Source organism: Vitis vinifera, chromosome 17 (assembly GCF_030704535.1).
Source record: "Vitis vinifera cultivar Pinot Noir 40024 chromosome 17, ASM3070453v1".
NCBI lineage: Eukaryota > Viridiplantae > Streptophyta > Magnoliopsida > Vitales > Vitaceae > Vitis > Vitis vinifera.
In genome coordinates this window covers 18607176-18629635 of record NC_081821.1, presented here as the reverse complement: position 1 = coordinate 18629635, position 22460 = coordinate 18607176, and the positions used below count along the sequence as shown (strand labels likewise).

The following is a 22460-nucleotide window of genomic DNA, read 5'->3' as shown; positions in this document are numbered from 1 at the left end:
AAATGTATAATCACTTTAGGATCTAACCCATAGGTCAAAGTCACTACTAACTTTAGCATAAGTTCACTATTCTCTCAAGGTTGAGAGATAATACAACATAACAACTTGGTGAATTTATGACTACCTAATAGCCTTATGTCATGACTCACCATAAGTCGTATCCAATGTGTAACCGTACACACTAGTACACTCACCATGGAAAACCCCATCCCAAAGGCCACGACAATTCATCCTCCAGTTAAGATGTAATGCACTATAGTATACTAGATTGCCCAAATCCATGAATTAACTATGAACTACTTATTATTTTGCAAGGAACCCATGACTTGTATCTTTTGTGCAACTCCTAATGCACCCAAGTCATGTACAATACAAGTGATATGGGTCTAAATGCTCAAATCAATAGCAATGCATATAATGGATAGATGGACAACATTGGATAAAACATTGTTCACACTAATCTAAGAGGAAAAATTAAGCACCAATCTATTGTAAAAAAAAAAAAAAAAATCGGAACATTTTTTTCTAAACTCATAGGCTAGTCGTACCCACAAAATCTTGAGTAATTGCCCAAATACCTCGGAAGTTTTGAATAATTATCAAAATACCTTTAAAATATTAAGTAATTACCAAAATACCTTATAATTATGAGTAATTATCAAATACCAATGAAATTATGAGTAATTGCACGAATAATCTTGAATTTATGAATAGTTAGAAGAAAACCCTAGCAATTATGAGTGATTGCACAAATACCCCTAAAATTAAGAGTAATTTCATAAACATGCCTTGAAGTTATGAATATTTCATGAAAATACCCTTACAAATTAAGATTAATTGCACAATTACCCCTTGAATTATGAGTAATTGAAAAAAATCATATAATTATGAGTAATTACTAAAATACCCCATTTATTTTCATTAATTACAAAAACAGCCTTATTTTGAAGGTAATTATTAGGTAGTAGTAGTTGAAAGGTAATTATGAACGCAATTAGTAGTTAGTTATTTTAAATGCAATTAAAATTCAATAGAGGATCAATCTACGAGAAAGAGCATAAGTGACACTATATGAACATTGTACCCTTACATAAGAGCAAAGTGAGCCACCTTCAAGTCGATTGGTTCAATTTAGGAGATCTCCATATCCAAGATTTCGATGCAGTCTATGATTTTTATTTTTATTTTTCAAAAACCACATATCTCTTAGACACTTACCTAACGGTTCCCTAAACACTACATAGTGGGCAGCATAAATCCTTCTTCTAAATGCGCTTTCAACCTTCCCGACCACAGAATAGGAAACCGTAAACATTAGTACCTTCGTCAAGACCATAGCATCCTTCCCCCAACTTCACTTGACACACAGTTACTACCCACTAAAAAGATATCCTCAAAAAAACAAATAAAATTTGACCAAAGCACCCAGGGTTCCTAAGGAATCCACCGTCTGATCAATTTGGAAATACTCCAAGCGGCTTGCCACTTGTCGTGCCAATAGGTTTCGCCCCTCCCTTTTCCATCCGCACCGGCCGATCGTCGATCCGATCCCCCGATCGTTAGATATCAGCCGTCGAAATCGACCGTCGCCGATCTTTCCCGTTTTTTTCCCACGTGAAAATTACCCCCATTTTAAGACGATCGGCACAGACGCCAACCTTTTCCGAGCCCCGAGGCCCAAGTTATGGCCCAAAACGCCTTTCCTCCCTAGTCTCCCCATCCGTTCGTCGAAAGGATGATCCGAGCCCACCATTGCGATCCTCGCGTCGAGACTCGCGGTTTGAAAAAAAAAACTGTCCCAAAACTCTACCCGAAGGCCCCAGAAACCACCCGGCAAGCTGTCGCTTCCATGCTTCCCCCATCCACCCTTTAAAGTCACAATCAAACCCCAATCCATGCACCAAAACGCGAATCCAACCGTACGGATCGAAAGAAGGCGTCAATTTCAAGAGGGGCACACCGTCCGATCTGGACGAACATCCCCAGATACTCGCATAATAATACATCTGTCAAAACAAACTTTTCCCTAGATTTCCTTCTATCAAGCACACCAGAAGTTGCACCTCAATCACACCAGATAAGGGAACTAGGTCGCAATAACATGATGGGTGCGATCATACCAGCACTAATGCACCGGATCCCATCAGAACTCCGCAGTTAAGCGTGCTTGGGCGAGAGTAGTACTAGGATGGGTGACCTCCTGGGAAGTCCTCGTGTTGCACCCCTTTTTCCTTTTTATGGACGGAATTTCTTCCATATATATATGGAATTTATTTGGTCTATGATCGTATTTCCCGGTTGGGTGTCGTGCAAAGGCGAGGAAGCAACTCCGAACGGGGTCCGGGGTTGGGAAGTTGGGGGGACCCACAAGGGGGGCGAGAGTCGTGCACCGACTAGCGATCAGGATCGGAGGGCGTTCGCGGGGGCGTGTGCGACGGGTGATAGGTGGGTCGTATGAGGGGCGGGAAAAGGTAGAAGGATGTCAGGGCGAAGGGTGGGATCGATCGAAAGGGAACGCCTGAAGGGGATTAGGTCGCAATAACACGACGGGTGCGATCATACCAGCACTAATGCACCGGATCCCATCAGAACTCCGCAGTTAAGCGTGCTTGGGCGAGAGTAGTACTGGGATGGGTGACCTCCTGGGAAGTCCTCGTGTTGCACCCCTTCTCCCTTTTTATGACGGAATTTGTATGATTCATGTCCGCATTCGTCGTGCCAATAGGTTTCGCCCCTCCCTTTTCCATCCGCACCGGCCGATCGTCGATCCGATCCCCCGATCGTTAGATATCAGCCGTCGAAATCGACCGTCGCCGATCTTTCCCGTTTTTTTCCCACGTGAAAATTACCCCCATTTTAAGACGATCGGCACAGACGCCAACCTTTTCCGAGCCCCGAGGCCCAAGTTATGGCCCAAAACGCCTTTCCTCCCTAGTCTCCCCATCCGTTCGTCGAAAGGATGATCCGAGCCCACCATTGCGATCCTCGCGTCGAGACTCGCGGTTTGAAAAAAAAAACTGTCCCAAAACTCTACCCGAAGGCCCCAGAAACCACCCGGCAAGCTGTCGCTTCCATGCTTCCCCCATCCACCCTTTAAAGTCACGATCAAACCCCAATCCATGCACCAAAACGCGAATCCAACCGTACGGATCGAAAGAAGGCGTCAATTTCAAGAGGGGCACACCGTCCGATCTGGACGAACATCCCCAGATACTCGCATAATAATACATCTGTCAAAACAAACTTTTCCCTAGATTTCCTTCTATCAAGCACACCAGAAGTTGCACCTCAATCACACCAGATAAGGGAACTAGGTCGCAATAACATGATGGGTGCGATCATACCAGCACTAATGCACCGGATCCCATCAGAACTCCGCAGTTAAGCGTGCTTGGGCGAGAGTAGTACTAGGATGGGTGACCTCCTGGGAAGTCCTCGTGTTGCACCCCTTTTTCCTTTTTATGGACGGAATTTCTTCCATATATATATGGAATTTATTTGGTCTATGATCGTATTTCCCGGTTGGGTGTCGTGCAAAGGCGAGGAAGCAACTCCGAACGGGGTCCGGGGTTGGGAAGTTGGGGGGACCCACAAGGGGGGCGAGAGTCGTGCACCGACTAGCGATCAGGATCGGAGGGCGTTCGCGGGGGCGTGTGCGACGGGTGATAGGTGGGTCGTATGAGGGGCGGGAAAAGGTAGAAGGATGTCAGGGCGAAGGGTGGGATCGATCGAAAGGGAACGCCTGAAGGGGATTAGGTCGCAATAACACGACGGGTGCGATCATACCAGCACTAATGCACCGGATCCCATCAGAACTCCGCAGTTAAGCGTGCTTGGGCGAGAGTAGTACTGGGATGGGTGACCTCCTGGGAAGTCCTCGTGTTGCACCCCTTCTCCCTTTTTATGACGGAATTTGTATGATTCATGTCCGCATTCGTCGTGCCAATAGGTTTCGCCCCTCCCTTTTCCATCCGCACCGGCCGATCGTCGATCCGATCCCCCGATCGTTAGATATCAGCCGTCGAAATCGACCGTCGCCGATCTTTCCCGTTTTTTTCCCACGTGAAAATTACCCCCATTTTAAGACGATCGGCACAGACGCCAACCTTTTCCGAGCCCCGAGGCCCAAGTTATGGCCCAAAACGCCTTTCCTCCCTAGTCTCCCCATCCGTTCGTCGAAAGGATGATCCGAGCCCACCATTGCGATCCTCGCGTCGAGACTCGCGGTTTGAAAAAAAAAACTGTCCCAAAACTCTACCCGAAGGCCCCAGAAACCACCCGGCAAGCTGTCGCTTCCATGCTTCCCCCATCCACCCTTTAAAGTCACGATCAAACCCCAATCCATGCACCAAAACGCGAATCCAACCGTACGGATCGAAAGAAGGCGTCAATTTCAAGAGGGGCACACCGTCCGATCTGGACGAACATCCCCAGATACTCGCATAATAATACATCTGTCAAAACAAACTTTTCCCTAGATTTCCTTCTATCAAGCACACCAGAAGTTGCACCTCAATCACACCAGATAAGGGAACTAGGTCGCAATAACATGATGGGTGCGATCATACCAGCACTAATGCACCGGATCCCATCAGAACTCCGCAGTTAAGCGTGCTTGGGCGAGAGTAGTACTAGGATGGGTGACCTCCTGGGAAGTCCTCGTGTTGCACCCCTTTTTCCTTTTTATGGACGGAATTTCTTCCATATATATATGGAATTTATTTGGTCTATGATCGTATTTCCCGGTTGGGTGTCGTGCAAAGGCGAGGAAGCAACTCCGAACGGGGTCCGGGGTTGGGAAGTTGGGGGGACCCACAAGGGGGGCGAGAGTCGTGCACCGACTAGCGATCAGGATCGGAGGGCGTTCGCGGGGGCGTGTGCGACGGGTGATAGGTGGGTCGTATGAGGGGCGGGAAAAGGTAGAAGGATGTCAGGGCGAAGGGTGGGATCGATCGAAAGGGAACGCCTGAAGGGGATTAGGTCGCAATAACACGACGGGTGCGATCATACCAGCACTAATGCACCGGATCCCATCAGAACTCCGCAGTTAAGCGTGCTTGGGCGAGAGTAGTACTGGGATGGGTGACCTCCTGGGAAGTCCTCGTGTTGCACCCCTTCTCCCTTTTTATGACGGAATTTGTATGATTCATGTCCGCATTCGTCGTGCCAATAGGTTTCGCCCCTCCCTTTTCCATCCGCACCGGCCGATCGTCGATCCGATCCCCCGATCGTTAGATATCAGCCGTCGAAATCGACCGTCGCCGATCTTTCCCGTTTTTTTCCCACGTGAAAATTACCCCCATTTTAAGACGATCGGCACAGACGCCAACCTTTTCCGAGCCCCGAGGCCCAAGTTATGGCCCAAAACGCCTTTCCTCCCTAGTCTCCCCATCCGTTCGTCGAAAGGATGATCCGAGCCCACCATTGCGATCCTCGCGTCGAGACTCGCGGTTTGAAAAAAAAAACTGTCCCAAAACTCTACCCGAAGGCCCCAGAAACCACCCGGCAAGCTGTCGCTTCCATGCTTCCCCCATCCACCCTTTAAAGTCACGATCAAACCCCAATCCATGCACCAAAACGCGAATCCAACCGTACGGATCGAAAGAAGGCGTCAATTTCAAGAGGGGCACACCGTCCGATCTGGACGAACATCCCCAGATACTCGCATAATAATACATCTGTCAAAACAAACTTTTCCCTAGATTTCCTTCTATCAAGCACACCAGAAGTTGCACCTCAATCACACCAGATAAGGGAACTAGGTCGCAATAACATGATGGGTGCGATCATACCAGCACTAATGCACCGGATCCCATCAGAACTCCGCAGTTAAGCGTGCTTGGGCGAGAGTAGTACTAGGATGGGTGACCTCCTGGGAAGTCCTCGTGTTGCACCCCTTTTTCCTTTTTATGGACGGAATTTCTTCCATATATATATGGAATTTATTTGGTCTATGATCGTATTTCCCGGTTGGGTGTCGTGCAAAGGCGAGGAAGCAACTCCGAACGGGGTCCGGGGTTGGGAAGTTGGGGGGACCCACAAGGGGGGCGAGAGTCGTGCACCGACTAGCGATCAGGATCGGAGGGCGTTCGCGGGGGCGTGTGCGACGGGTGATAGGTGGGTCGTATGAGGGGCGGGAAAAGGTAGAAGGATGTCAGGGCGAAGGGTGGGATCGATCGAAAGGGAACGCCTGAAGGGGATTAGGTCGCAATAACACGACGGGTGCGATCATACCAGCACTAATGCACCGGATCCCATCAGAACTCCGCAGTTAAGCGTGCTTGGGCGAGAGTAGTACTGGGATGGGTGACCTCCTGGGAAGTCCTCGTGTTGCACCCCTTCTCCCTTTTTATGACGGAATTTGTATGATTCATGTCCGCATTCGTCGTGCCAATAGGTTTCGCCCCTCCCTTTTCCATCCGCACCGGCCGATCGTCGATCCGATCCCCCGATCGTTAGATATCAGCCGTCGAAATCGACCGTCGCCGATCTTTCCCGTTTTTTTCCCACGTGAAAATTACCCCCATTTTAAGACGATCGGCACAGACGCCAACCTTTTCCGAGCCCCGAGGCCCAAGTTATGGCCCAAAACGCCTTTCCTCCCTAGTCTCCCCATCCGTTCGTCGAAAGGATGATCCGAGCCCACCATTGCGATCCTCGCGTCGAGACTCGCGGTTTGAAAAAAAAAACTGTCCCAAAACTCTACCCGAAGGCCCCAGAAACCACCCGGCAAGCTGTCGCTTCCATGCTTCCCCCATCCACCCTTTAAAGTCACGATCAAACCCCAATCCATGCACCAAAACGCGAATCCAACCGTACGGATCGAAAGAAGGCGTCAATTTCAAGAGGGGCACACCGTCCGATCTGGACGAACATCCCCAGATACTCGCATAATAATACATCTGTCAAAACAAACTTTTCCCTAGATTTCCTTCTATCAAGCACACCAGAAGTTGCACCTCAATCACACCAGATAAGGGAACTAGGTCGCAATAACATGATGGGTGCGATCATACCAGCACTAATGCACCGGATCCCATCAGAACTCCGCAGTTAAGCGTGCTTGGGCGAGAGTAGTACTAGGATGGGTGACCTCCTGGGAAGTCCTCGTGTTGCACCCCTTTTTCCTTTTTATGGACGGAATTTCTTCCATATATATATGGAATTTATTTGGTCTATGATCGTATTTCCCGGTTGGGTGTCGTGCAAAGGCGAGGAAGCAACTCCGAACGGGGTCCGGGGTTGGGAAGTTGGGGGGACCCACAAGGGGGGCGAGAGTCGTGCACCGACTAGCGATCAGGATCGGAGGGCGTTCGCGGGGGCGTGTGCGACGGGTGATAGGTGGGTCGTATGAGGGGCGGGAAAAGGTAGAAGGATGTCAGGGCGAAGGGTGGGATCGATCGAAAGGGAACGCCTGAAGGGGATTAGGTCGCAATAACACGACGGGTGCGATCATACCAGCACTAATGCACCGGATCCCATCAGAACTCCGCAGTTAAGCGTGCTTGGGCGAGAGTAGTACTGGGATGGGTGACCTCCTGGGAAGTCCTCGTGTTGCACCCCTTCTCCCTTTTTATGACGGAATTTGTATGATTCATGTCCGCATTCGTCGTGCCAATAGGTTTCGCCCCTCCCTTTTCCATCCGCACCGGCCGATCGTCGATCCGATCCCCCGATCGTTAGATATCAGCCGTCGAAATCGACCGTCGCCGATCTTTCCCGTTTTTTTCCCACGTGAAAATTACCCCCATTTTAAGACGATCGGCACAGACGCCAACCTTTTCCGAGCCCCGAGGCCCAAGTTATGGCCCAAAACGCCTTTCCTCCCTAGTCTCCCCATCCGTTCGTCGAAAGGATGATCCGAGCCCACCATTGCGATCCTCGCGTCGAGACTCGCGGTTTGAAAAAAAAAACTGTCCCAAAACTCTACCCGAAGGCCCCAGAAACCACCCGGCAAGCTGTCGCTTCCATGCTTCCCCCATCCACCCTTTAAAGTCACGATCAAACCCCAATCCATGCACCAAAACGCGAATCCAACCGTACGGATCGAAAGAAGGCGTCAATTTCAAGAGGGGCACACCGTCCGATCTGGACGAACATCCCCAGATACTCGCATAATAATACATCTGTCAAAACAAACTTTTCCCTAGATTTCCTTCTATCAAGCACACCAGAAGTTGCACCTCAATCACACCAGATAAGGGAACTAGGTCGCAATAACATGATGGGTGCGATCATACCAGCACTAATGCACCGGATCCCATCAGAACTCCGCAGTTAAGCGTGCTTGGGCGAGAGTAGTACTAGGATGGGTGACCTCCTGGGAAGTCCTCGTGTTGCACCCCTTTTTCCTTTTTATGGACGGAATTTCTTCCATATATATATGGAATTTATTTGGTCTATGATCGTATTTCCCGGTTGGGTGTCGTGCAAAGGCGAGGAAGCAACTCCGAACGGGGTCCGGGGTTGGGAAGTTGGGGGGACCCACAAGGGGGGCGAGAGTCGTGCACCGACTAGCGATCAGGATCGGAGGGCGTTCGCGGGGGCGTGTGCGACGGGTGATAGGTGGGTCGTATGAGGGGCGGGAAAAGGTAGAAGGATGTCAGGGCGAAGGGTGGGATCGATCGAAAGGGAACGCCTGAAGGGGATTAGGTCGCAATAACACGACGGGTGCGATCATACCAGCACTAATGCACCGGATCCCATCAGAACTCCGCAGTTAAGCGTGCTTGGGCGAGAGTAGTACTGGGATGGGTGACCTCCTGGGAAGTCCTCGTGTTGCACCCCTTCTCCCTTTTTATGACGGAATTTGTATGATTCATGTCCGCATTCGTCGTGCCAATAGGTTTCGCCCCTCCCTTTTCCATCCGCACCGGCCGATCGTCGATCCGATCCCCCGATCGTTAGATATCAGCCGTCGAAATCGACCGTCGCCGATCTTTCCCGTTTTTTTCCCACGTGAAAATTACCCCCATTTTAAGACGATCGGCACAGACGCCAACCTTTTCCGAGCCCCGAGGCCCAAGTTATGGCCCAAAACGCCTTTCCTCCCTAGTCTCCCCATCCGTTCGTCGAAAGGATGATCCGAGCCCACCATTGCGATCCTCGCGTCGAGACTCGCGGTTTGAAAAAAAAAACTGTCCCAAAACTCTACCCGAAGGCCCCAGAAACCACCCGGCAAGCTGTCGCTTCCATGCTTCCCCCATCCACCCTTTAAAGTCACGATCAAACCCCAATCCATGCACCAAAACGCGAATCCAACCGTACGGATCGAAAGAAGGCGTCAATTTCAAGAGGGGCACACCGTCCGATCTGGACGAACATCCCCAGATACTCGCATAATAATACATCTGTCAAAACAAACTTTTCCCTAGATTTCCTTCTATCAAGCACACCAGAAGTTGCACCTCAATCACACCAGATAAGGGAACTAGGTCGCAATAACATGATGGGTGCGATCATACCAGCACTAATGCACCGGATCCCATCAGAACTCCGCAGTTAAGCGTGCTTGGGCGAGAGTAGTACTAGGATGGGTGACCTCCTGGGAAGTCCTCGTGTTGCACCCCTTTTTCCTTTTTATGGACGGAATTTCTTCCATATATATATGGAATTTATTTGGTCTATGATCGTATTTCCCGGTTGGGTGTCGTGCAAAGGCGAGGAAGCAACTCCGAACGGGGTCCGGGGTTGGGAAGTTGGGGGGACCCACAAGGGGGGCGAGAGTCGTGCACCGACTAGCGATCAGGATCGGAGGGCGTTCGCGGGGGCGTGTGCGACGGGTGATAGGTGGGTCGTATGAGGGGCGGGAAAAGGTAGAAGGATGTCAGGGCGAAGGGTGGGATCGATCGAAAGGGAACGCCTGAAGGGGATTAGGTCGCAATAACACGACGGGTGCGATCATACCAGCACTAATGCACCGGATCCCATCAGAACTCCGCAGTTAAGCGTGCTTGGGCGAGAGTAGTACTGGGATGGGTGACCTCCTGGGAAGTCCTCGTGTTGCACCCCTTCTCCCTTTTTATGACGGAATTTGTATGATTCATGTCCGCATTCGTCGTGCCAATAGGTTTCGCCCCTCCCTTTTCCATCCGCACCGGCCGATCGTCGATCCGATCCCCCGATCGTTAGATATCAGCCGTCGAAATCGACCGTCGCCGATCTTTCCCGTTTTTTTCCCACGTGAAAATTACCCCCATTTTAAGACGATCGGCACAGACGCCAACCTTTTCCGAGCCCCGAGGCCCAAGTTATGGCCCAAAACGCCTTTCCTCCCTAGTCTCCCCATCCGTTCGTCGAAAGGATGATCCGAGCCCACCATTGCGATCCTCGCGTCGAGACTCGCGGTTTGAAAAAAAAAACTGTCCCAAAACTCTACCCGAAGGCCCCAGAAACCACCCGGCAAGCTGTCGCTTCCATGCTTCCCCCATCCACCCTTTAAAGTCACGATCAAACCCCAATCCATGCACCAAAACGCGAATCCAACCGTACGGATCGAAAGAAGGCGTCAATTTCAAGAGGGGCACACCGTCCGATCTGGACGAACATCCCCAGATACTCGCATAATAATACATCTGTCAAAACAAACTTTTCCCTAGATTTCCTTCTATCAAGCACACCAGAAGTTGCACCTCAATCACACCAGATAAGGGAACTAGGTCGCAATAACATGATGGGTGCGATCATACCAGCACTAATGCACCGGATCCCATCAGAACTCCGCAGTTAAGCGTGCTTGGGCGAGAGTAGTACTAGGATGGGTGACCTCCTGGGAAGTCCTCGTGTTGCACCCCTTTTTCCTTTTTATGGACGGAATTTCTTCCATATATATATGGAATTTATTTGGTCTATGATCGTATTTCCCGGTTGGGTGTCGTGCAAAGGCGAGGAAGCAACTCCGAACGGGGTCCGGGGTTGGGAAGTTGGGGGGACCCACAAGGGGGGCGAGAGTCGTGCACCGACTAGCGATCAGGATCGGAGGGCGTTCGCGGGGGCGTGTGCGACGGGTGATAGGTGGGTCGTATGAGGGGCGGGAAAAGGTAGAAGGATGTCAGGGCGAAGGGTGGGATCGATCGAAAGGGAACGCCTGAAGGGGATTAGGTCGCAATAACACGACGGGTGCGATCATACCAGCACTAATGCACCGGATCCCATCAGAACTCCGCAGTTAAGCGTGCTTGGGCGAGAGTAGTACTGGGATGGGTGACCTCCTGGGAAGTCCTCGTGTTGCACCCCTTCTCCCTTTTTATGACGGAATTTGTATGATTCATGTCCGCATTCGTCGTGCCAATAGGTTTCGCCCCTCCCTTTTCCATCCGCACCGGCCGATCGTCGATCCGATCCCCCGATCGTTAGATATCAGCCGTCGAAATCGACCGTCGCCGATCTTTCCCGTTTTTTTCCCACGTGAAAATTACCCCCATTTTAAGACGATCGGCACAGACGCCAACCTTTTCCGAGCCCCGAGGCCCAAGTTATGGCCCAAAACGCCTTTCCTCCCTAGTCTCCCCATCCGTTCGTCGAAAGGATGATCCGAGCCCACCATTGCGATCCTCGCGTCGAGACTCGCGGTTTGAAAAAAAAAACTGTCCCAAAACTCTACCCGAAGGCCCCAGAAACCACCCGGCAAGCTGTCGCTTCCATGCTTCCCCCATCCACCCTTTAAAGTCACGATCAAACCCCAATCCATGCACCAAAACGCGAATCCAACCGTACGGATCGAAAGAAGGCGTCAATTTCAAGAGGGGCACACCGTCCGATCTGGACGAACATCCCCAGATACTCGCATAATAATACATCTGTCAAAACAAACTTTTCCCTAGATTTCCTTCTATCAAGCACACCAGAAGTTGCACCTCAATCACACCAGATAAGGGAACTAGGTCGCAATAACATGATGGGTGCGATCATACCAGCACTAATGCACCGGATCCCATCAGAACTCCGCAGTTAAGCGTGCTTGGGCGAGAGTAGTACTAGGATGGGTGACCTCCTGGGAAGTCCTCGTGTTGCACCCCTTTTTCCTTTTTATGGACGGAATTTCTTCCATATATATATGGAATTTATTTGGTCTATGATCGTATTTCCCGGTTGGGTGTCGTGCAAAGGCGAGGAAGCAACTCCGAACGGGGTCCGGGGTTGGGAAGTTGGGGGGACCCACAAGGGGGGCGAGAGTCGTGCACCGACTAGCGATCAGGATCGGAGGGCGTTCGCGGGGGCGTGTGCGACGGGTGATAGGTGGGTCGTATGAGGGGCGGGAAAAGGTAGAAGGATGTCAGGGCGAAGGGTGGGATCGATCGAAAGGGAACGCCTGAAGGGGATTAGGTCGCAATAACACGACGGGTGCGATCATACCAGCACTAATGCACCGGATCCCATCAGAACTCCGCAGTTAAGCGTGCTTGGGCGAGAGTAGTACTGGGATGGGTGACCTCCTGGGAAGTCCTCGTGTTGCACCCCTTCTCCCTTTTTATGACGGAATTTGTATGATTCATGTCCGCATTCGTCGTGCCAATAGGTTTCGCCCCTCCCTTTTCCATCCGCACCGGCCGATCGTCGATCCGATCCCCCGATCGTTAGATATCAGCCGTCGAAATCGACCGTCGCCGATCTTTCCCGTTTTTTTCCCACGTGAAAATTACCCCCATTTTAAGACGATCGGCACAGACGCCAACCTTTTCCGAGCCCCGAGGCCCAAGTTATGGCCCAAAACGCCTTTCCTCCCTAGTCTCCCCATCCGTTCGTCGAAAGGATGATCCGAGCCCACCATTGCGATCCTCGCGTCGAGACTCGCGGTTTGAAAAAAAAAACTGTCCCAAAACTCTACCCGAAGGCCCCAGAAACCACCCGGCAAGCTGTCGCTTCCATGCTTCCCCCATCCACCCTTTAAAGTCACGATCAAACCCCAATCCATGCACCAAAACGCGAATCCAACCGTACGGATCGAAAGAAGGCGTCAATTTCAAGAGGGGCACACCGTCCGATCTGGACGAACATCCCCAGATACTCGCATAATAATACATCTGTCAAAACAAACTTTTCCCTAGATTTCCTTCTATCAAGCACACCAGAAGTTGCACCTCAATCACACCAGATAAGGGAACTAGGTCGCAATAACATGATGGGTGCGATCATACCAGCACTAATGCACCGGATCCCATCAGAACTCCGCAGTTAAGCGTGCTTGGGCGAGAGTAGTACTAGGATGGGTGACCTCCTGGGAAGTCCTCGTGTTGCACCCCTTTTTCCTTTTTATGGACGGAATTTCTTCCATATATATATGGAATTTATTTGGTCTATGATCGTATTTCCCGGTTGGGTGTCGTGCAAAGGCGAGGAAGCAACTCCGAACGGGGTCCGGGGTTGGGAAGTTGGGGGGACCCACAAGGGGGGCGAGAGTCGTGCACCGACTAGCGATCAGGATCGGAGGGCGTTCGCGGGGGCGTGTGCGACGGGTGATAGGTGGGTCGTATGAGGGGCGGGAAAAGGTAGAAGGATGTCAGGGCGAAGGGTGGGATCGATCGAAAGGGAACGCCTGAAGGGGATTAGGTCGCAATAACACGACGGGTGCGATCATACCAGCACTAATGCACCGGATCCCATCAGAACTCCGCAGTTAAGCGTGCTTGGGCGAGAGTAGTACTGGGATGGGTGACCTCCTGGGAAGTCCTCGTGTTGCACCCCTTCTCCCTTTTTATGACGGAATTTGTATGATTCATGTCCGCATTCGTCGTGCCAATAGGTTTCGCCCCTCCCTTTTCCATCCGCACCGGCCGATCGTCGATCCGATCCCCCGATCGTTAGATATCAGCCGTCGAAATCGACCGTCGCCGATCTTTCCCGTTTTTTTCCCACGTGAAAATTACCCCCATTTTAAGACGATCGGCACAGACGCCAACCTTTTCCGAGCCCCGAGGCCCAAGTTATGGCCCAAAACGCCTTTCCTCCCTAGTCTCCCCATCCGTTCGTCGAAAGGATGATCCGAGCCCACCATTGCGATCCTCGCGTCGAGACTCGCGGTTTGAAAAAAAAAACTGTCCCAAAACTCTACCCGAAGGCCCCAGAAACCACCCGGCAAGCTGTCGCTTCCATGCTTCCCCCATCCACCCTTTAAAGTCACGATCAAACCCCAATCCATGCACCAAAACGCGAATCCAACCGTACGGATCGAAAGAAGGCGTCAATTTCAAGAGGGGCACACCGTCCGATCTGGACGAACATCCCCAGATACTCGCATAATAATACATCTGTCAAAACAAACTTTTCCCTAGATTTCCTTCTATCAAGCACACCAGAAGTTGCACCTCAATCACACCAGATAAGGGAACTAGGTCGCAATAACATGATGGGTGCGATCATACCAGCACTAATGCACCGGATCCCATCAGAACTCCGCAGTTAAGCGTGCTTGGGCGAGAGTAGTACTAGGATGGGTGACCTCCTGGGAAGTCCTCGTGTTGCACCCCTTTTTCCTTTTTATGGACGGAATTTCTTCCATATATATATGGAATTTATTTGGTCTATGATCGTATTTCCCGGTTGGGTGTCGTGCAAAGGCGAGGAAGCAACTCCGAACGGGGTCCGGGGTTGGGAAGTTGGGGGGACCCACAAGGGGGGCGAGAGTCGTGCACCGACTAGCGATCAGGATCGGAGGGCGTTCGCGGGGGCGTGTGCGACGGGTGATAGGTGGGTCGTATGAGGGGCGGGAAAAGGTAGAAGGATGTCAGGGCGAAGGGTGGGATCGATCGAAAGGGAACGCCTGAAGGGGATTAGGTCGCAATAACACGACGGGTGCGATCATACCAGCACTAATGCACCGGATCCCATCAGAACTCCGCAGTTAAGCGTGCTTGGGCGAGAGTAGTACTGGGATGGGTGACCTCCTGGGAAGTCCTCGTGTTGCACCCCTTCTCCCTTTTTATGACGGAATTTGTATGATTCATGTCCGCATTCGTCGTGCCAATAGGTTTCGCCCCTCCCTTTTCCATCCGCACCGGCCGATCGTCGATCCGATCCCCCGATCGTTAGATATCAGCCGTCGAAATCGACCGTCGCCGATCTTTCCCGTTTTTTTCCCACGTGAAAATTACCCCCATTTTAAGACGATCGGCACAGACGCCAACCTTTTCCGAGCCCCGAGGCCCAAGTTATGGCCCAAAACGCCTTTCCTCCCTAGTCTCCCCATCCGTTCGTCGAAAGGATGATCCGAGCCCACCATTGCGATCCTCGCGTCGAGACTCGCGGTTTGAAAAAAAAAACTGTCCCAAAACTCTACCCGAAGGCCCCAGAAACCACCCGGCAAGCTGTCGCTTCCATGCTTCCCCCATCCACCCTTTAAAGTCACGATCAAACCCCAATCCATGCACCAAAACGCGAATCCAACCGTACGGATCGAAAGAAGGCGTCAATTTCAAGAGGGGCACACCGTCTGGACGAACATCCCCAGATACTCGCATAATAATACATCTGTCAAAACAAACTTTTCCCTAGATTTCCTTCTATCAAGCACACCAGAAGTTGCACCTCAATCACACCAGATAAGGGAACTAGGTCGCAATAACATGATGGGTGCGATCATACCAGCACTAATGCACCGGATCCCATCAGAACTCCGCAGTTAAGCGTGCTTGGGCGAGAGTAGTACTAGGATGGGTGACCTCCTGGGAAGTCCTCGTGTTGCACCCCTTTTTCCTTTTTATGGACGGAATTTCTTCCATATATATATGGAATTTATTTGGTCTATGATCGTATTTCCCGGTTGGGTGTCGTGCAAAGGCGAGGAAGCAACTCCGAACGGGGTCCGGGGTTGGGAAGTTGGGGGGACCCACAAGGGGGGCGAGAGTCGTGCACCGACTAGCGATCAGGATCGGAGGGCGTTCGCGGGGGCGTGTGCGACGGGTGATAGGTGGGTCGTATGAGGGGCGGGAAAAGGTAGAAGGATGTCAGGGCGAAGGGTGGGATCGATCGAAAGGGAACGCCTGAAGGGGATTAGGTCGCAATAACACGACGGGTGCGATCATACCAGCACTAATGCACCGGATCCCATCAGAACTCCGCAGTTAAGCGTGCTTGGGCGAGAGTAGTACTGGGATGGGTGACCTCCTGGGAAGTCCTCGTGTTGCACCCCTTCTCCCTTTTTATGACGGAATTTGTATGATTCATGTCCCGCATTCGTCGTGCCAATAGGTTTCGCCCCTCCCTTTTCCATCCGCACCGGCCGATCGTCGATCCGATCCCCCGATCGTTAGATATCAGCCGTCGAAATCGACCGTCGCCGATCTTTCCCGTTTTTTTCCCACGTGAAAATTACCCCCATTTTAAGACGCTCGGCACAGACGCCAACCTTTTCCGAGCCCCGAGGCCCAAGTTATGGGCCCAAAAACGCCTTTCCTCCCTAGTCTCCCCATCCGTTCGTCGAAAGGATGATCCGAGCCCACCATTGCGATCCTCGCGTCGAGACTCGCGGTTTGAAAAAAAAAACTGTCCCAAAACTCTACCCGAAGGCCCCAGAAAACCACCCGGCAAGCTGTCGCTTCCATGCTTCCCCCATCCACCCTTTAAAGTCACGATCAAACCCCAATCCATGCACCAAAACGCGAATCCAACCGTACGGATCGAAAGAAGGCGTCAATTTCAAGAGGGGCACACCGTCCGATCTGGACGAACATCCCCAGATACTCGCATAATAATACATCTGTCAAAACAAACTTTTCCCTAGATTTCCTTCTATCAAGCACACCAGAAGTTTGCACCTCAATCACACCAGATAAGGGAACTAGGTCGCAATAACATGATGGGTGCGATCATACCAGCACTAATGCACCGGATCCCATCAGAACTCCGCAGTTAAGCGTGCTTGGGCGAGAGTAGTACTAGGATGGGTGACCTCCTGGGAAGTCCTCGTGTTGCACCCCTTTTTCCTTTTTATGGACGGAATTTCTTCCATATATATATGGAATTTATTTGGTCTATGATCGTATTTCCCGGTTGGGTGTCGTGCAAAGGCGAGGAAGCAACTCCGAACGGGGTCCGGGGTTGGGAAGTTGGGGGGACCCACAAGGGGGGCGAGAGTCGTGCACCGACTAGCGATCAGGATCGGAGGGCGTTCGCGGGGGGCGTGTGCGACGGGTGATAGGTGGGTCGTATGAGGGGCGGGAAAAGGTAGAAGGATGTCAGGGCGAAGGGTGGGATCGATCGAAAGGGAACGCCTGAAGGGGATTAGGTCGCAATAACACGACGGGTGCGATCATACCAGCACTAATGCACCGGATCCCATCAGAACTCCGCAGTTAAGCGTGCTTGGGCGAGAGTAGTACTGGGATGGGTGACCTCCTGGGAAGTCCTCGTGTTGCACCCCTTCTCCCTTTTTATGACGGAATTTGTATGATTCATGTCCGCATTCGTCGTGCCAATAGGTTTCGCCCCTCCCTTTTCCATCCGCACCGGCCGATCGTCGATCCGATCCCCCGATCGTTAGATATCAGCCGTCGAAATCGACCGTCGCCGATCTTTCCCGTTTTTTTCCCACGTGAAAATTACCCCCATTTTAAGACGATCGGCACAGACGCCAACCTTTTCCGAGCCCCGAGGCCCAAGTTATGGCCCAAAACGCCTTTCCTCCCTAGTCTCCCCATCCGTTCGTCGAAAGGATGATCCGAGCCCACCATTGCGATCCTCGCGTCGAGACTCGCGGTTTGAAAAAAAAAACTGTCCCAAAACTCTACCCGAAGGCCCCAGAAACCACCCGGCAAGCTGTCGCTTCCATGCTTCCCCCATCCACCCTTTAAAGTCACGATCAAACCCCAATCCATGCACCAAAACGCGAATCCAACCGTACGGATCGAAAGAAGGCGTCAATTTCAAGAGGGGCACACCGTCCGATCTGGACGAACATCCCCAGATACTCGCATAATAATACATCTGTCAAAACAAACTTTTCCCTAGATTTCCTTCTATCAAGCACACCAGAAGTTGCACCTCAATCACACCAGATAAGGGAACTAGGTCGCAATAACATGATGGGTGCGATCATACCAGCACTAATGCACCGGATCCCATCAGAACTCCGCAGTTAAGCGTGCTTGGGCGAGAGTAGTACTAGGATGGGTGACCTCCTGGGAAGTCCTCGTGTTGCACCCCTTTTTCCTTTTTATGGACGGAATTTCTTCCATATATATATGGAATTTATTTGGTCTATGATCGTATTTCCCGGTTGGGTGTCGTGCAAAGGCGAGGAAGCAACTCCGAACGGGGTCCGGGGTTGGGAAGTTGGGGGGACCCACAAGGGGGGCGAGAGTCGTGCACCGACTAGCGATCAGGATCGGAGGGCGTTCGCGGGGGCGTGTGCGACGGGTGATAGGTGGGTCGTATGAGGGGCGGGAAAAGGTAGAAGGATGTCAGGGCGAAGGGTGGGATCGATCGAAAGGGAACGCCTGAAGGGGATTAGGTCGCAATAACACGACGGGTGCGATCATACCAGCACTAATGCACCGGATCCCATCAGAACTCCGCAGTTAAGCGTGCTTGGGCGAGAGTAGTACTGGGATGGGTGACCTCCTGGGAAGTCCTCGTGTTGCACCCCTTCTCCCTTTTTATGACGGAATTTGTATGATTCATGTCCGCATTCGTCGTGCCAATAGGTTTCGCCCCTCCCTTTTCCATCCGCACCGGCCGATCGTCGATCCGATCCCCCGATCGTTAGATATCAGCCGTCGAAATCGACCGTCGCCGATCTTTCCCGTTTTTTTCCCACGTGAAAATTACCCCCATTTTAAGACGATCGGCACAGACGCCAACCTTTTCCGAGCCCCGAGGCCCAAGTTATGGCCCAAAACGCCTTTCCTCCCTAGTCTCCCCATCCGTTCGTCGAAAGGATGATCCGAGCCCACCATTGCGATCCTCGCGTCGAGACTCGCGGTTTGAAAAAAAAAACTGTCCCAAAACTCTACCCGAAGGCCCCAGAAACCACCCGGCAAGCTGTCGCTTCCATGCTTCCCCCATCCACCCTTTAAAGTCACGATCAAACCCCAATCCATGCACCAAAACGCGAATCCAACCGTACGGATCGAAAGAAGGCGTCAATTTCAAGAGGGGCACACCGTCCGATCTGGACGAACATCCCCAGATACTCGCATAATAATACATCTGTCAAAACAAACTTTTCCCTAGATTTCCTTCTATCAAGCACACCAGAAGTTGCACCTCAATCACACCAGATAAGGGAACTAGGTCGCAATAACATGATGGGTGCGATCATACCAGCACTAATGCACCGGATCCCATCAGAACTCCGCAGTTAAGCGTGCTTGGGCGAGAGTAGTACTAGGATGGGTGACCTCCTGGGAAGTCCTCGTGTTGCACCCCTTTTTCCTTTTTATGGACGGAATTTCTTCCATATATATATGGAATTTATTTGGTCTATGATCGTATTTCCCGGTTGGGTGTCGTGCAAAGGCGAGGAAGCAACTCCGAACGGGGTCCGGGGTTGGGAAGTTGGGGGGACCCACAAGGGGGGCGAGAGTCGTGCACCGACTAGCGATCAGGATCGGAGGGCGTTCGCGGGGGCGTGTGCGACGGGTGATAGGTGGGTCGTATGAGGGGCGGGAAAAGGTAGAAGGATGTCAGGGCGAAGGGTGGGATCGATCGAAAGGGAACGCCTGAAGGGGATTAGGTCGCAATAACACGACGGGTGCGATCATACCAGCACTAATGCACCGGATCCCATCAGAACTCCGCAGTTAAGCGTGCTTGGGCGAGAGTAGTACTGGGATGGGTGACCTCCTGGGAAGTCCTCGTGTTGCACCCCTTCTCCCTTTTTATGACGGAATTTGTATGATTCATGTCCGCATTCGTCGTGCCAATAGGTTTCGCCCCTCCCTTTTCCATCCGCACCGGCCGATCGTCGATCCGATCCCCCGATCGTTAGATATCAGCCGTCGAAATCGACCGTCGCCGATCTTTCCCGTTTTTTTCCCACGTGAAAATTACCCCCATTTTAAGACGATCGGCACAGACGCCAACCTTTTCCGAGCCCCGAGGCCCAAGTTATGGCCCAAAACGCCTTTCCTCCCTAGTCTCCCCATCCGTTCGTCGAAAGGATGATCCGAGCCCACCATTGCGATCCTCGCGTCGAGACTCGCGGTTTGAAAAAAAAAACTGTCCCAAAACTCTACCCGAAGGCCCCAGAAACCACCCGGCAAGCTGTCGCTTCCATGCTTCCCCCATCCACCCTTTAAAGTCACGATCAAACCCCAATCCATGCACCAAAACGCGAATCCAACCGTACGGATCGAAAGAAGGCGTCAATTTCAAGAGGGGCACACCGTCCGATCTGGACGAACATCCCCAGATACTCGCATAATAATACATCTGTCAAAACAAACTTTTCCCTAGATTTCCTTCTATCAAGCACACCAGAAGTTGCACCTCAATCACACCAGATAAGGGAACTAGGTCGCAATAACATGATGGGTGCGATCATACCAGCACTAATGCACCGGATCCCATCAGAACTCCGCAGTTAAGCGTGCTTGGGCGAGAGTAGTACTAGGATGGGTGACCTCCTGGGAAGTCCTCGTGTTGCACCCCTTTTTCCTTTTTATGGACGGAATTTCTTCCATATATATATGGAATTTATTTGGTCTATGATCGTATTTCCCGGTTGGGTGTCGTGCAAAGGCGAGGAAGCAACTCCGAACGGGGTCCGGGGTTGGGAAGTTGGGGGGACCCACAAGGGGGGCGAGAGTCGTGCACCGACTAGCGATCAGGATCGGAGGGCGTTCGCGGGGGCGTGTGCGACGGGTGATAGGTGGGTCGTATGAGGGGCGGGAAAAGGTAGAAGGATGTCAGGGCGAAGGGTGGGATCGATCGAAAGGGAACGCCTGAAGGGGATTAGGTCGCAATAACACGACGGGTGCGATCATACCAGCACTAATGCACCGGATCCCATCAGAACTCCGCAGTTAAGCGTGCTTGGGCGAGAGTAGTACTGGGATGGGTGACCTCCTGGGAAGTCCTCGTGTTGCACCCCTTCTCCCTTTTTATGACGGAATTTGTATGATTCATGTCCGCATTCGTCGTGCCAATAGGTTTCGCCCCTCCCTTTTCCATCCGCACCGGCCGATCGTCGATCCGATCCCCCGATCGTTAGATATCAGCCGTCGAAATCGACCGTCGCCGATCTTTCCCGTTTTTTTCCCACGTGAAAATTACCCCCATTTTAAGACGATCGGCACAGACGCCAACCTTTTCCGAGCCCCGAGGCCCAAGTTATGGCCCAAAACGCCTTTCCTCCCTAGTCTCCCCATCCGTTCGTCGAAAGGATGATCCGAGCCCACCATTGCGATCCTCGCGTCGAGACTCGCGGTTTGAAAAAAAAAACTGTCCCAAAACTCTACCCGAAGGCCCCAGAAACCACCCGGCAAGCTGTCGCTTCCATGCTTCCCCCATCCACCCTTTAAAGTCACGATCAAACCCCAATCCATGCACCAAAACGCGAATCCAACCGTACGGATCGAAAGAAGGCGTCAATTTCAAGAGGGGCACACCGTCCGATCTGGACGAACATCCCCAGATACTCGCATAATAATACATCTGTCAAAACAAACTTTTCCCTAGATTTCCTTCTATCAAGCACACCAGAAGTTGCACCTCAATCACACCAGATAAGGGAACTAGGTCGCAATAACATGATGGGTGCGATCATACCAGCACTAATGCACCGGATCCCATCAGAACTCCGCAGTTAAGCGTGCTTGGGCGAGAGTAGTACTAGGATGGGTGACCTCCTGGGAAGTCCTCGTGTTGCACCCCTTTTTCCTTTTTATGGACGGAATTTCTTCCATATATATATGGAATTTATTTGGTCTATGATCGTATTTCCCGGTTGGGTGTCGTGCAAAGGCGAGGAAGCAACTCCGAACGGGGTCCGGGGTTGGGAAGTTGGGGGGACCCACAAGGGGGGCGAGAGTCGTGCACCGACTAGCGATCAGGATCGGAGGGCGTTCGCGGGGGCGTGTGCGACGGGTGATAGGTGGGTCGTATGAGGGGCGGGAAAAGGTAGAAGGATGTCAGGGCGAAGGGTGGGATCGATCGAAAGGGAACGCCTGAAGGGGATTAGGTCGCAATAACACGACGGGTGCGATCATACCAGCACTAATGCACCGGATCCCATCAGAACTCCGCAGTTAAGCGTGCTTGGGCGAGAGTAGTACTGGGATGGGTGACCTCCTGGGAAGTCCTCGTGTTGCACCCCTTCTCCCTTTTTATGACGGAATTTGTATGATTCATGTCCGCATTCGTCGTGCCAATAGGTTTCGCCCCTCCCTTTTCCATCCGCACCGGCCGATCGTCGATCCGATCCCCCGATCGTTAGATATCAGCCGTCGAAATCGACCGTCGCCGATCTTTCCCGTTTTTTTCCCACGTGAAAATTACCCCCATTTTAAGACGATCGGCACAGA

General features: G+C 51.9%; 34 non-coding genes across 34 annotated transcripts; all 34 read left to right on the top strand.

The window, feature by feature from the left end:
* Nucleotides 1–2106: 2106 nt before the first annotated feature.
* LOC132252854 (5S ribosomal RNA) lies at nucleotides 2107–2225 on the top strand. The gene has a single exon (XR_009464664.1). It is a non-coding gene; the product is annotated as a 5S ribosomal RNA (ribosomal RNA).
* A 323-nt stretch (nucleotides 2226–2548) lies between these two features.
* On the top strand, nucleotides 2549–2667 carry LOC132252886 (5S ribosomal RNA). Its single transcript, XR_009464696.1, has one exon. It is a non-coding gene; the product is annotated as a 5S ribosomal RNA (ribosomal RNA).
* A 663-nt stretch (nucleotides 2668–3330) lies between these two features.
* Nucleotides 3331–3449, top strand: LOC132252853 (5S ribosomal RNA). The gene has a single exon (XR_009464663.1). It is a non-coding gene; the product is annotated as a 5S ribosomal RNA (ribosomal RNA).
* Nucleotides 3450–3772: 323 nt separating this feature from the next.
* LOC132252885 (5S ribosomal RNA) lies at nucleotides 3773–3891 on the top strand. The gene has a single exon (XR_009464695.1). It is a non-coding gene; the product is annotated as a 5S ribosomal RNA (ribosomal RNA).
* Nucleotides 3892–4554: 663 nt separating this feature from the next.
* On the top strand, nucleotides 4555–4673 carry LOC132252852 (5S ribosomal RNA). Its single transcript, XR_009464662.1, has one exon. It is a non-coding gene; the product is annotated as a 5S ribosomal RNA (ribosomal RNA).
* A 323-nt stretch (nucleotides 4674–4996) lies between these two features.
* Nucleotides 4997–5115, top strand: LOC132252884 (5S ribosomal RNA). Its single transcript, XR_009464694.1, has one exon. It is a non-coding gene; the product is annotated as a 5S ribosomal RNA (ribosomal RNA).
* Nucleotides 5116–5778: 663 nt separating this feature from the next.
* On the top strand, nucleotides 5779–5897 carry LOC132252851 (5S ribosomal RNA). The gene has a single exon (XR_009464661.1). It is a non-coding gene; the product is annotated as a 5S ribosomal RNA (ribosomal RNA).
* Nucleotides 5898–6220: 323 nt separating this feature from the next.
* On the top strand, nucleotides 6221–6339 carry LOC132252882 (5S ribosomal RNA). The gene has a single exon (XR_009464692.1). It is a non-coding gene; the product is annotated as a 5S ribosomal RNA (ribosomal RNA).
* Nucleotides 6340–7002: 663 nt separating this feature from the next.
* On the top strand, nucleotides 7003–7121 carry LOC132252849 (5S ribosomal RNA). Its single transcript, XR_009464659.1, has one exon. It is a non-coding gene; the product is annotated as a 5S ribosomal RNA (ribosomal RNA).
* A 323-nt stretch (nucleotides 7122–7444) lies between these two features.
* On the top strand, nucleotides 7445–7563 carry LOC132252881 (5S ribosomal RNA). Its single transcript, XR_009464691.1, has one exon. It is a non-coding gene; the product is annotated as a 5S ribosomal RNA (ribosomal RNA).
* Nucleotides 7564–8226: 663 nt separating this feature from the next.
* Nucleotides 8227–8345, top strand: LOC132252848 (5S ribosomal RNA). Its single transcript, XR_009464658.1, has one exon. It is a non-coding gene; the product is annotated as a 5S ribosomal RNA (ribosomal RNA).
* Nucleotides 8346–8668: 323 nt separating this feature from the next.
* Nucleotides 8669–8787, top strand: LOC132252880 (5S ribosomal RNA). The gene has a single exon (XR_009464690.1). It is a non-coding gene; the product is annotated as a 5S ribosomal RNA (ribosomal RNA).
* Nucleotides 8788–9450: 663 nt separating this feature from the next.
* On the top strand, nucleotides 9451–9569 carry LOC132252847 (5S ribosomal RNA). Its single transcript, XR_009464657.1, has one exon. It is a non-coding gene; the product is annotated as a 5S ribosomal RNA (ribosomal RNA).
* A 323-nt stretch (nucleotides 9570–9892) lies between these two features.
* Nucleotides 9893–10011, top strand: LOC132252879 (5S ribosomal RNA). The gene has a single exon (XR_009464689.1). It is a non-coding gene; the product is annotated as a 5S ribosomal RNA (ribosomal RNA).
* A 663-nt stretch (nucleotides 10012–10674) lies between these two features.
* Nucleotides 10675–10793, top strand: LOC132252846 (5S ribosomal RNA). Its single transcript, XR_009464656.1, has one exon. It is a non-coding gene; the product is annotated as a 5S ribosomal RNA (ribosomal RNA).
* A 323-nt stretch (nucleotides 10794–11116) lies between these two features.
* On the top strand, nucleotides 11117–11235 carry LOC132252878 (5S ribosomal RNA). Its single transcript, XR_009464688.1, has one exon. It is a non-coding gene; the product is annotated as a 5S ribosomal RNA (ribosomal RNA).
* Nucleotides 11236–11898: 663 nt separating this feature from the next.
* On the top strand, nucleotides 11899–12017 carry LOC132252845 (5S ribosomal RNA). The gene has a single exon (XR_009464655.1). It is a non-coding gene; the product is annotated as a 5S ribosomal RNA (ribosomal RNA).
* Nucleotides 12018–12340: 323 nt separating this feature from the next.
* On the top strand, nucleotides 12341–12459 carry LOC132252877 (5S ribosomal RNA). Its single transcript, XR_009464687.1, has one exon. It is a non-coding gene; the product is annotated as a 5S ribosomal RNA (ribosomal RNA).
* A 663-nt stretch (nucleotides 12460–13122) lies between these two features.
* LOC132253068 (5S ribosomal RNA) lies at nucleotides 13123–13241 on the top strand. The gene has a single exon (XR_009464848.1). It is a non-coding gene; the product is annotated as a 5S ribosomal RNA (ribosomal RNA).
* A 323-nt stretch (nucleotides 13242–13564) lies between these two features.
* LOC132252876 (5S ribosomal RNA) lies at nucleotides 13565–13683 on the top strand. The gene has a single exon (XR_009464686.1). It is a non-coding gene; the product is annotated as a 5S ribosomal RNA (ribosomal RNA).
* Nucleotides 13684–14346: 663 nt separating this feature from the next.
* Nucleotides 14347–14465, top strand: LOC132253067 (5S ribosomal RNA). Its single transcript, XR_009464847.1, has one exon. It is a non-coding gene; the product is annotated as a 5S ribosomal RNA (ribosomal RNA).
* Nucleotides 14466–14788: 323 nt separating this feature from the next.
* Nucleotides 14789–14907, top strand: LOC132252875 (5S ribosomal RNA). The gene has a single exon (XR_009464685.1). It is a non-coding gene; the product is annotated as a 5S ribosomal RNA (ribosomal RNA).
* Nucleotides 14908–15565: 658 nt separating this feature from the next.
* On the top strand, nucleotides 15566–15684 carry LOC132253066 (5S ribosomal RNA). Its single transcript, XR_009464846.1, has one exon. It is a non-coding gene; the product is annotated as a 5S ribosomal RNA (ribosomal RNA).
* Nucleotides 15685–16007: 323 nt separating this feature from the next.
* On the top strand, nucleotides 16008–16126 carry LOC132252874 (5S ribosomal RNA). Its single transcript, XR_009464684.1, has one exon. It is a non-coding gene; the product is annotated as a 5S ribosomal RNA (ribosomal RNA).
* A 668-nt stretch (nucleotides 16127–16794) lies between these two features.
* LOC132253065 (5S ribosomal RNA) lies at nucleotides 16795–16913 on the top strand. The gene has a single exon (XR_009464845.1). It is a non-coding gene; the product is annotated as a 5S ribosomal RNA (ribosomal RNA).
* Nucleotides 16914–17237: 324 nt separating this feature from the next.
* LOC132252873 (5S ribosomal RNA) lies at nucleotides 17238–17356 on the top strand. Its single transcript, XR_009464683.1, has one exon. It is a non-coding gene; the product is annotated as a 5S ribosomal RNA (ribosomal RNA).
* Nucleotides 17357–18019: 663 nt separating this feature from the next.
* On the top strand, nucleotides 18020–18138 carry LOC132253064 (5S ribosomal RNA). Its single transcript, XR_009464844.1, has one exon. It is a non-coding gene; the product is annotated as a 5S ribosomal RNA (ribosomal RNA).
* A 323-nt stretch (nucleotides 18139–18461) lies between these two features.
* Nucleotides 18462–18580, top strand: LOC132252871 (5S ribosomal RNA). Its single transcript, XR_009464681.1, has one exon. It is a non-coding gene; the product is annotated as a 5S ribosomal RNA (ribosomal RNA).
* A 663-nt stretch (nucleotides 18581–19243) lies between these two features.
* LOC132253062 (5S ribosomal RNA) lies at nucleotides 19244–19362 on the top strand. The gene has a single exon (XR_009464842.1). It is a non-coding gene; the product is annotated as a 5S ribosomal RNA (ribosomal RNA).
* A 323-nt stretch (nucleotides 19363–19685) lies between these two features.
* On the top strand, nucleotides 19686–19804 carry LOC132252870 (5S ribosomal RNA). Its single transcript, XR_009464680.1, has one exon. It is a non-coding gene; the product is annotated as a 5S ribosomal RNA (ribosomal RNA).
* Nucleotides 19805–20467: 663 nt separating this feature from the next.
* Nucleotides 20468–20586, top strand: LOC132253061 (5S ribosomal RNA). Its single transcript, XR_009464841.1, has one exon. It is a non-coding gene; the product is annotated as a 5S ribosomal RNA (ribosomal RNA).
* A 323-nt stretch (nucleotides 20587–20909) lies between these two features.
* Nucleotides 20910–21028, top strand: LOC132252869 (5S ribosomal RNA). The gene has a single exon (XR_009464679.1). It is a non-coding gene; the product is annotated as a 5S ribosomal RNA (ribosomal RNA).
* Nucleotides 21029–21691: 663 nt separating this feature from the next.
* On the top strand, nucleotides 21692–21810 carry LOC132253060 (5S ribosomal RNA). The gene has a single exon (XR_009464840.1). It is a non-coding gene; the product is annotated as a 5S ribosomal RNA (ribosomal RNA).
* Nucleotides 21811–22133: 323 nt separating this feature from the next.
* Nucleotides 22134–22252, top strand: LOC132252868 (5S ribosomal RNA). The gene has a single exon (XR_009464678.1). It is a non-coding gene; the product is annotated as a 5S ribosomal RNA (ribosomal RNA).
* Nucleotides 22253–22460: the final 208 nt, after the last annotated feature.